This window comes from Misgurnus anguillicaudatus, chromosome 15 (genome assembly GCF_027580225.2).
Source record: "Misgurnus anguillicaudatus chromosome 15, ASM2758022v2, whole genome shotgun sequence".
Lineage (NCBI taxonomy): Eukaryota > Metazoa > Chordata > Actinopteri > Cypriniformes > Cobitidae > Misgurnus > Misgurnus anguillicaudatus.
The window spans coordinates 13340057-13351732 of NC_073351.2; the positions used below are offsets into that span (position 1 = coordinate 13340057).

The 11676-nt window shown below is 42.4% G+C and overlaps 2 protein-coding genes across 6 annotated transcripts in view; one reads left to right on the top strand and one right to left on the bottom strand.

Moving 5' to 3' along the window:
• The window catches only part of LOC129419301 (ATP-sensitive inward rectifier potassium channel 1), a 28369-nt gene extending 26163 nt beyond the window's left edge, over positions 1-2206 (bottom strand). The window contains exons 1-3 of one of the 2 annotated variants that reach the window (XM_055174407.2): positions 1990-2206; positions 601-696; positions 263-333 (exon numbers count right to left, since the gene is read on the bottom strand). The gene's annotated coding sequence lies outside the window, so the exon portion shown is untranslated. Of the gene's footprint in view, positions 1-262; positions 334-600; positions 697-1916 lie in introns of both variants that reach the window. The other variant, XM_055174404.2, reaches the window with a different exon arrangement.
• A 639-nt stretch (positions 2207-2845) lies between these two features.
• The window catches only part of kcnj5 (potassium inwardly rectifying channel subfamily J member 5), an 88918-nt gene continuing 80087 nt past the window's right edge, over positions 2846-11676 (top strand). The window contains exon 1 of one of the 4 annotated variants that reach the window (XM_055174403.2): positions 2846-3100. The gene's annotated coding sequence lies outside the window, so the exon portion shown is untranslated. Of the gene's footprint in view, positions 3101-4108; positions 4167-11676 lie in introns of those variants that run through there. The other 3 variants (XM_055174400.2, XM_055174401.2, XM_073853431.1) reach the window with 3 other exon arrangements.

Below are 11676 nucleotides of genomic sequence, written 5' to 3' on the forward strand. Positions count from 1 at the left end.
TTCATGATAAATTAATGTATTTTATAAAATGTCATAAAACTGGGGCCCCCCTGGCACCATCTCGCGGCCCCCCTGGGGGCCCCGGCCCCCAGTTTGAGAACCACTGGGCTATGCCATAGACTAGACGTAAAACTATAAATAGAACTGTAAATGTGAAAGCCCATAATATTTACTATTATTTATGTGTGATTCATATGTAGGCATGTACAATATGTACTGTATGTGTGTACAGTAGCCTATACATGTATGCATGTACACATACCTTAGCGGTGCCTTGTGCGGTATGATGTCCTTATGCGGTAGTTGCAGGACACACAGGACAGTTCGCTATGGCTGTCATGTCATCATCATCCATGCAAGAACAATATTATTTAGAAAACATACTTAACAGAAGTATGATAAACATTAAAGTAAGTATGTAGTATGTAGTACAAAAAGTTGTATAAACACTTTAGGTTATCCTAATAAACTACAATGCTGTTTGATTTACTGGAGTTGAGACAGAAACAAATACTCATACAATGAATACTCATTTATGCCATTGTTAACAGTATATTTTGTGTATGTTTGTATACAGCAAGAAAAGAACCAGTTTTATACCTCAGCTGTAAGTTGTGAAACATCTGCAGTAGTTTCAGGACACCTGGAGCAGTTCTCTATGGCTGTCACGCCATCATCATCATCAATGCTGGATGGCTATAACAAAGTTTTTAAAAATATTAGTTAGGAAATACCTCTCATCAGTCCACACTACATTAAACCTTAAAACAGGGGATCTCAGTTCATCAGTGTCTTCAGGTTTTTTTTAAGTTGCAGGCAGTTGATTTTGATCCAGAGGTGAAAACCACTGATCTAAAGTGTGTGAGGTAGCCTACAGTGGTTTTACCTTTTATAGTTTTACCATTGATGTCCTTACGCACATTTAAATCAAAATTCAACACTCCATATAATTAACATATTTACATTTATGTGAATGTAATGTATATTTTACATTCATTCATTTAAATGTGTAATTTACATTCATGTTTGAGAGTTAAGCATAACTAAAAAGAAAATATTTGAATGATGATTGTAAATCTTAATAATTCAAGTGGTACACAAATTTGATATTTCTAGGTTTATAACCTTTATAAAATACTGTATTCATACAGTGCTTATCCCTTACGAAAATATGGTTTAGCTAATAATAGTAATAAAAAATCTACACCAAAAGTACACCAGAAACATGGTTACTACACTTTAGCCACAATAAAACATGGTTAATTTTCCTAAGGGATGTGAGGTAAAAGTTAAAAGTATAAACCAGTGGTTTATCGGCAGAAAGTTTAGCATTTATAATTATCACGGTTTAAATGAGCTGTTTTTGGTAAAAACAACAATACATTGTAACTGTAGATTTACTACAAATACCACATGGTTATTGTAATAAAACCATGATTAACGTTATAATACACAAACAGCAGCATGTTAAATGATCTTTAAACTTAACTTTAGCCTAATCATTAATGAATTAGTCCTCAGTACGAGGGTCTTGTCAGTGGTATCGATCACGCGCGATCCTCCGCCTCTTTCACCGGTTAAAAACTCCCACGCGTGCTCGGGTGTCACCGTGTTTCTCACCGGCTCTTGAAGCGGCATCGCCCCGGTCTCACAAAAGCTGTTCCGCTCTCTGAATCCACCCACCCGCGGTGCCCATACTGTGATAAATTAGCCACTACTTTCCTCATGCCATACATGAAAACACTATTTAAAACACTTTAAATTTGCCTATAAAATACACGATCTAAGTTTATTAAATAGCATTTTCCCTCACGTTTAGCCTATAAACAACATCAATTAAATCGACATCACACAGACATGTGTTATATATTCATTAACTCACGTGACTTCAGATTTTTCTGTAAAGTAATGATTACCTGTAAACACCTGTTCGAGTGTGTAGGTGCGCCTGTAGTCTAGATTTTTGTAGTGAGTGTTTTTTCCTCTCACCTTTATACTCACTCGTGCCAGAGCAACACCCCATAAGCACCACCACACTCATGGGTACAGTATGCATCTAAATAGTTGAGGGCATTCTGGAAGGCTGCTTATGTATTCTCATCATTCTCATGCAAGACAGGACTTTAACACTCACTGGCATTTAGAGCTGGGGCAGCCAATTTTAGTTAATTTATTCATTTGAAGTGTCTTGAGTATCGCATCCTTGTAGCCTGACGTTGTCATACTCAATTCTAGTCAGAATCTTCCCCGTTTTTCAAATTGTGGTGGGCGGGGCTAAGATCGGCTGGCACACAGGCTAGCATCCTTGTTGTCAAACGGGTGATTTTTTTTTTTTTTAAATAAAGTGTAAAAGCCTGATAGACGTTTGGCTTTAAACATGAAATCCTGTACATCAAAGGGGATTTATTTTCAGTGAAAATGAAGAGTATAACAAAGGTGCCTAAAGAGTGTGCTTTTTTTAAGAATTAATAAAATAATCAGGGTGGAAAGACAAAATAAGTCATCTGCAGTTATTCACCATCCTACAGGACTAATGTTAAGCGCTCTCAGCAGTATTTAAATCACATGAAATAAACTACTAGTCTCCATAACGGTAACCTAAAAAAAGAACATCTTTAAATACAGCAGAAATTTTACCCATTATTACATTAAACGTAATAATATAAAACATGATCATATTTGAAACAATTATATTTATAGTAAAACATAACCTCAAATAACCACTGTAATCATTTCTTAGACTCACCTCATTATTTATTCAAATACAACAGCCAATTGCAAGTCTACAGAAGCATACCATTCAATATGTTTATATTTTGTCTTAGACGTAGATTTGTTTTATAAAACGATGGTGTTTGGCTGTACATACTAAATGATATAATATGGTTATAGTACAGTAGTTGTTAGGTTTAAATATCATTCCTGGTTTCTTCTTCGCAGCTGCGCATAAGTAGTCTTTTAAAACAATTTTTTTGGCGGTTTTGATTTGTGCCATCGTCAGCTTTTAAACATGTATGAGGAAAAACTCACACGCAAAAATCTACATCCAAAGTTCTTAGAAGATTTTACATCGTGACCCGCTACCATTAACCAGTTTCTGGTAAGTACTTTCGTTTATTGCTATCTGGTTTTGCTATCTGATGCTATCATTTTTGTGTTGTTGGTCGATTTGAAGACTCTTGTTTACATCATGTTGGTGTGCGTTTTGTTGTAACTGTTAGTTGTACTGTAGGTTAGAAAGGGGAGCATTATGTTTTGATGTTTTTTGTAATATAAAACTTGGTAAATTTCAAATGGGATAGTTGTTCAGTCTGTTTCTCACTTTATAAAAAAGTGTGGTGCCCCCCATGAAAATGAAATGCCCTCCCTACTGAAACATCCAGCTAAGACCAGCATTACCTGGTTGCTGGTTTAAGGTGACAGTAGCTGGATTAAGCTGGTCCTCACAGCCTGCTGGTCAAGCTGGTGGGTTAGTCTATTCTGGTTTTAGAAACCTAACCGACCGTACATTTTACAGGATTTAGGCTTTAGCTGTATCCTATCTTCCTTGCTGTTTTTTCATTATAATCCAACCCCCAAACCTAACCATAAACCCAACATCTTGCAAGATTTGGCCATAGCTGTATTCCCTCTACCCAGAACCCTAACACATTCAAGTCAGGTATTTGCTCATGGTGGGGTATCGAAAAAAACAGCAAGAGGCATATCAGTAGCACCCCCTGAGTTTATTTAAAGCTAAACATTTTTGGGACCGAGTATTTGGTCCCCACTATGTTTTTGATCCCAACTTTGTGAGTGTGTTAACAGGTTGAGGACCACACCACTTGAACTTTGCTACACAGCGACCTGCGAAATATCATCGCACAAGCTTGCGTTTCCGGTCTGACGCGTTCCCATGCGTATGATTGAAAGTCAATGGAATGAAAAGTCTAGAGCAGTGGTCACTAACCCTGTTCCTGAAGATCTACTTTTCTGCAGAGTTCACCTTGGTTCACCCCAATCAAACACACCTGAACCTGCCAATCAAGCTTTTCACGGAGGCAGGTGTGCTGAAGCAGGGTTGGATCTAAAGTATGCAGGAGGGTAGATGTCCAGGAACAGGGTTGGTGACCACTTGTCTGTAACCAATGCTTAATTCAGATTCTGCAGGGCAGCACAGATCAGAGGTAACATTAAAGTACATAGGTTGTAGTGCATTAACTGAAATATATCTGTGTAGTACTTTAATATAAAACTGTTTACATAATGTGATGTGGGAGCAATACAAGCACTTTCCCATCCGCTTATTTGTCTCCAGCGAAATGAGTTGTTTGGTCATATTATGTTTATTTGAAAAATATTTTTAATTGAAAACATATTGTGGATTTGGCATTAGATGAAAATGCAAATATGCATAGAATATATTTTCTTTTCTTTTTATTTTATAATAAAAAGTAGTCTTGTATTTGGGCCAGTCAGTACACAAAATAAATGTACACAAATGTTATACCCATCTTTTTAATAGAGTGGAATGCTGCAGTAAGTTTAGTCTAAAATCCAATCATAGTATTCAAACAATTTCTTCAATAACACCCTTATTGGGGGCTGAGCCCCTTAAAACTTAAAGCCTAGATTTGTCCCTGGTAAATTAACTGACTATTTTGGTAAAACAGAAGGTGCTGTTACACCTTCTGTCTGTCTGCTAAAATATCATCACCCTAGTTGATTCACCTTTTCTATTGCCTAAAACATAACCCCCACACAGAAACATGTGCAAATCATTAGATTTAAACAGAAACTGATTTGGACCATGATTTATAAGCACTTTTAACTAATAAAGGCATTTGCAGCAGTCAATTGTCAAATGATATTCCACTATGTGACTTCCATAGAAAACAAGTACTAATGTTTAAGTTTGCAACTCATCACAAGAATAGACACTGTCCCTGAATCAATATGTGACATAACTTGAACCATATTTTGTGCATTAAATTGTTGGAATAAGAAAGCTTTCTTCTTCACTTACCGGTAGCCTGTAAAATCATGCACATTGTGTCCGGTTGAGAGAACTTTGGTCCTTCATACATCCAAATGCTGCAATACAATAGTGAGAAAAGACAAAGCCAATCATTATGTGCCGTGGATTAGAGAGGTGGGACTTAGGAAAGGCAAAGCCAATCCTATAGACTTTATGCATGGCCTTTTTTGTGTTTTCATTCCGGGGGCTAAAGAATATCAGGTGCTGCACCGGAAGTGGACGATACTTTGGTATCAATCTGATACCATACATGGGCAGTATCAATGATTCCGATACATGTTTTACTTTAAAAAAACATGCCGTATTTAAAACATTTACAATGTTTAACCAAATGCATTTTATCAAAGGCATGATCAAAACAGGCATTCCTTCCATTGTCTAAGCCTTTGATCAATTCGCAACACTTTCAACAATGCAATTATTTTATAAATCTTTGTAAGCAGGCAAAAACTAAATCAGTCAAGCTGTTGTCATAGAGTGGCACAACACCGGCAGTTTGAGACCCCTGGTTAAACTTAAATGCATACTTCAGGTCTTAACTGACCTGGGGCATCTTTCACTACCCTCCCCCTTGTTCATTTGTTTAGTTAAATCTTCAGCTTCCTCAATCTATGTATTATCAAAAATTTAACAAGAAAAAAAAATACAAACATGTAAAATAATATCCGTTTTATAATTAAATTAAGGGGGTAAAATGTGTACAGGGTTACTAAAGACCTGAGATATGTAATAGTGTAAGTTAAAAATAATAAAGTCATGTTAATTAAATTAAATGATGTTTTGTTATGGTTAATAAAATGTTGGGTAATACAGTGGTTCAGTGGTTGGCACTGTTGTCTCAAAGCAAGAGGATTCCTGGGTTGTACCTGGCTAAGCCATGGAGCCTTTCTATGTTGTTTGCATGTTGGTCCTGTTCTATTGTGGGTGTCATTCTGGTAAGTCAGTTTCCCCCACAGTCTGAAAATATGCAGATGTAAATCAGAGTCACTAATTGCCCTTAGGTGTGTGGGTGTGAATGTGTGTGTCTGTGAATGTATGCGCCTGTAAAACCACTGGTTCAGTACTGGTGCAGCTCAACTCATTTCACCTTTCTTGGACTCGGTTTGCTTTTCCGTTGAGTTGAGTACTGCTTTAGAGTGGGTGGGATTAAAGGCGTGTTGTTATATTTGTGCTGCCTACTGCTGTGACATTATATAAAACGTGGGAGCAACACAGCCTCATTTAAGTTGCAAAAATGCCATGCACATGCAGACGTTACGCCACAAACTGCAACTTTGTGAAAACACTGGAATGGTGTTCCTGGTTCTCAGCCTGTGGATGTTTTTCACTGCAATACGGCAACTTACAAAACAGCACAGATGACAACATCACTGGTTTGCTCAAGACGCACAAGGATAAAGCTTATCTTGCATCTTTGCAGACAGTGTCCTTACGTCATGTTTTAGTATCAGCTGAGCTCACTTGGAACCTCAACCGAGGTGGTACTAAAATGAGAATCAGGGACTGTCTGTACAAGCCAGGTGGAACTATGTAGTGAAAAAGCGACATAAGTGCCCCGTGATGGACTGACCATCACAGTTTACCCTGCCTGTTGCCCAAGGTACTGGAAGATGCTTCAACATTTATTTGTTCTTGTATAGGATAAATGGGTTTGGAAAGTGCCTTAATGGGTGAATGGATGGATGGACTAAAAATATTTGACACAGATGTTGCAGTGCTTTTTTTATGGTGACTGAATTAGTGTGGAATCAGCCCTGTACATTGTATATAACAAAAGTCTGCTCCAGGGTTCATCCCTGCAGCGGACTCTGTGATGAACCCTGCAGCAGACTCTGTGTTCATCACAGAGTCCGCTCCAGGGTTCATCAGAGATTCCGCTTTAGGGTTCATCACAGGGTCCGCTCCAGGGTTAATCACAGAGTCCGCTCCAGAGTTCATCACAGAGTCTGCTACAGGGTTCATCACAGAGTCCGCTCCAGGGTTCATCATATAGTCCGCTCCAGGGTTCATCATACAGTCTGCTCCAGGGTTCATCACAGAGTCTGCTCCAGGGTTCATCACAGGGTCCGCTCCAGATGTCATCACAGAGTCTGCTCCAGGGTTCATCACAGGGTCCACTCCAGGGTTCATCACACAGTCTGCTCCAGGGATCATTACACAATCCGCTCCAGGGTTAATCACAGAGTTCGATCCAGGGTTCATCACAGAGTCTGCTCCAGGGTTCATCACAGGGTCCACTCCAGGGTTCATCACACAGTCTGCTCCAGGGATCATTACACAATCCGCTTCAGGGTTCATCACAGGGTCCGCTCCAAAGTTCATCACACAGTCTGCTCCAGGGATCATTATACAATCCGCTCCAGGGTTAATCACAGAGTTCGATCCAGGGTTCATCACAGAGTCTTCTCCAGGGATCCTCAGAGTCCTGACAGAGTCCGCTCCAGGGATCCTCACAGAGTTCTCACAGAGTCTGCTCCAGAGTTCATCACAGAGTCCGCTCCAGGGTTCATCACAGGGTCTGCTCCAGGGTTAATCACAGAGTCCGCTCCAGGGTTCATCACAGAGTCTGCTCCAGGGTTCATCACAGGGTCCGCTCCAGATGTCATCACAGAGTCTGCTCCAGGGTTCATCACAGGGTGCGCTCCAGGGTTCATCACACAATCTGCTCCAGGGATCATTACACAATCCGCTCCAGGGTTAATCACAGAGTTCGATCCAGGGTTCATCACAGAGTCTGCTCCAGGGATCCTCACAGAGTCCTCACAGAGTCCGCTCCAGGGATCCTCACAGAGTCTGCTCCAGGGTTCATCACAGAGTCTGCTCCAGAGTTCATCACAAAGTCCACTCCAGGGTTCATCACAGGGTCCGCTCCAGGATTCATCACAGGGTCCGCTCCAGGGTTAATCACAGAGTCCGCTCCAGGGTTAATCACAGAGTCCGCTCCAGGGTTAATCACAGAGTCCGCTCCAGGGTTCATCACAGAGTCCGCTCCCGGGTTCATCACAGAGTCCGCTCCAGGGTTCATCACAGGGTCTGCTCCAGGGTTAATCACAGAGTCCGCTCCAGGGTTAATCACAGAGTCCTTTCCAGGGTTCATCACAGAGTCCGCTCCAGGGTTCATCACAGAGTCCGCTCCCGGGTTCATCACAGAGTCCGCTCCAGGGTTCATCATACAGTCTGCTCCAGGGTTCATCATAGAGTACGCTCCAGGTTTCATCACAGATTCCGCTCCAGGGGTCATCACAGAGTCTGCTCCAGGGTTCATCACAGGGTCCACTCCAGATGTCATCACAGAGTCCGCTCCAGGGTTCATCACAGGGTCCGCTCCAGGGTTAATCACACAGTCTGCTCCAGGGATCATTACACAATCCGCTCCAGGGTTAATCACAGAGTTCGATCCAGGGTTCATCACAGAGTCCGCTCCAGGGATCCTCACAGAGTCCTCACAGAGTCCGCTCCAGGGTTCATCACAGAGTCTGCTCCTGAGTTCATCACAGAGTCCACTCCAGGGGTCATCACGGAGTCTGCTCCAAAGTTCATCACAGGGTCCGCTCAGATGTCATCACAGAGTCCGCTCCAGGGTTCATCACAGGGTCCGCTCCAGGGTTAATCACAGAGTCCGCTCCAGGGTTCATCACAGAGTCTGCTCCAGGGTCCTCACAGAGTTCTCACAGAGTCTGCTCCAGAGTTCATCACAGAGTCTGCTCCAGGGTTCATCACAGGGTCTGCTCCAGGGTTTATCACAGAGTCCGCTCCAGGGTTCATCACAGAGTCTGCTCCAGGGTTCATCACAGGGTCCGCTCCAGATGTCATCACAGAGTCCGCTCCAGGGTTCATCACAGGGTGCGCTCCAAGGTTCATCACACAGTCTGCTTCAGGGATCATTACACAATCCGCTCCAGGGTTAATCACAGAGTTCGATCCAGGGATCCTCACAGAGTGCGCTCCAGGGATCCTCACAGAGTCCTCACAAAGTCCGCTCCAGGGTTCATCACAGAGTCCACTCCAGGGGTCATCACAGAGTCTGCTCCAAAGTTCATCACAGGGTCCGCTCAGATGTCATCACAGAGTCCGCTCCAGGGTTCATCACAGGGTCCGCTCCAGGGTTCATCGCACAGTCTGCTCCAGGGATCATTACACAATCCGCTCCAGGGTTCATCACAGAGTTCGATCCAGGTTCCATCACAGAGTCTGCTCCAGGGATCCTCACAGAGTCCTCACAGAGTCCGCTCCAGGGTCATCACAGAGTCTGCTCCAGAGTTCATTACAGAGTCCGCTCCAGGGTTCATCACAGAGTCCACTCCAGGGTTCATCACAGAGTCCGCTCCAGAGTTCATCACAGAGTCTGCTACAGGGTTCATCACACCCTGTGTCTCAATTTGTTCCCTAGCTCCCGAGGTCGTGAATCAGTACTTGTACAAATGTTCGGGCACTGGTAAGGACCCTAGCTCACTTGACATTGGGACAATGTTCACTTATTTTTCTTTTACCTGGCTGGTTAAGCGCATTGTGATCACTCACAGCTGTTACTCATCAACAACCGGCAAAACCAACATCTCTCTGAATTAATTTTATATATATATTTACAATTTTAAATAAATATTATTATTTTAAATATTAAGTAGATTGTGGATGTGTGTTTATATTTCAAACAAAACAAACGTGTGTCTTTATAAAAGTTCTGTCACATTTCATAAAGTTTATTGAATTGGATCACGTGATTTTTGGTTGGTGAGCTTCAAAAAGGTCACTTGATTTCCGGTAAGGGAACATAGGGACTATCTATGCTCACTGGGTTTTGTGTTGCATTGTGGGAATTTTTAGGGAAATTTTAACGTTCCAATGCACTGGAAGGATTTTGCGATTGAGACAGCCCTTAAATGTCTGACTCCCTGATCAGTGCCCTGACTACTGAACAAGAGAGCTGATTGAGACATACCCACAGAGCCGCTCCAGGGTTCATCACAAGGTCCGCTCCAGGGTTTGTCACAGAGTCCGCTCCAGGGTTCATCACATAGTCCGTTCCAGGGTTCATCACAGAGTCCGCTCCAGGGTTCATCACAGAGTCCGCTCCAGGATTCATCACACAGTCCACTCCAGGGTTCCTCACAGAGTCAAAATGCTTTTTCTCCCGAACTTAGCCTCAGACTCACTGTCCTTTCTAAAATCAGAGAGTGGCAGGCTCGCTGTCCTGAACTCCGTGAGTTGCACACTCACTCTCCTGAACCCTGCCCGGTGCCGGCTGTCATCTCAGAGCTCAGCCTAGTACTCACTGACATCCCAGAGCGCAGCTACGGCGGCCATTTGCCCCTCCTGTTACACAGTCTCCAATGTAATGGCTAGGCGGCTTTCAGTGTCTTAAATGCTCTAGTAGTGTAAAAGCCACAGTGTGGCCATCTGTCTTTCCTGGCTTCCAGTGCAGGCTGCACCTCCGTGGCTCCCAGTGCAAAATGCACTGCCTTGGCCCCCCAAACTACCCGTACCTCCCTGGCTCCTGGTGCACCTCCAAGACTCCTGGCTTCAAGTACTGTCCTGTCCCATCCATTTATCTTCTGTCAGCCTCCAGGACAATCACCCTCACCAGGTTCTACTGTTCGCAGGCAGCTGTATACAAGGACGCTTCTTCCGGAAAGTCGGAATATGTACTGTCCTGTACTGTACTGTACATCCTCACCTGCCAACCATCATCCTCATTATCTCCACTTGACTTGTATGCTCCTGTTCCCTTCAGCCTTTGTCAGTTCTTAATTTTATTTAGTGTGTATTTCTATGCTTGTCTGCCTGTTCTTCGTGTTATTATAATAAAAAATTAAATTATTATAAATTATATTATAAATTAAAGTTTATTCTGTAATTCAACAAGGTTTCATACAAGAAAAATAATGCTTGTAGTCCTATTAGTTCTTTAGTATTCACTATAGTATACCAAAGTTAGTTGTAGTATAATGTAGTAATAATTACTATAGTATTCTAATTAGGGATGTCCCCGATCACGTGGTTACAGACTCGATCGGACGTTACCTCCCGATCAGGACTCGGATACATATGCAGGGTTTAAAATCCGGCGTCAATGTCTCGCTCTGCTCCGCGCCAGTGTACGCGCTGCGCTGGTGCGTGTGAACTGAAGAGAAGAGAATAGGCTTGTTCGACTTCATGCGGCGCCACAAGAACCGGCAACCGGATGACGTCAAAGTTTAGCGAGAGCGATTTAAAAGCAAACTTCGTATGATTTCGCTGATCACTCTCGCGGTAGTTTGACGTCACCCGGCTGTCGATTGTTGCAGCGCCGCATGAAGTCGAACAAGCCTGTTGACGTGTTTTCATTCATAGGCTTCACACTTGTGCGTGCAGGGAACCCGGCCACGACAAAACCTGGTTTTTACCGCTCATTTAAACGACGCGTTGATCGTTTTTGTCATCATGTGCTCAGACGCAGCTCCGCGTCTAACTTAGAACCTCAATTCGCGCAGGATCATTTTAGATTACTGTAGAGATGAGAGATAGAGAGAGAGGTAAGAATGGTGCCCACGTCGAAAAAACTTAATAAAAGTCTAGAAACAAAGTATTAAAGTATGTATAGCCATGTCACTCATCTCATTACAATATGTTAACTAGATAACTGGATACAACTTATTTTATAGTTTAATAAAATAATGTAT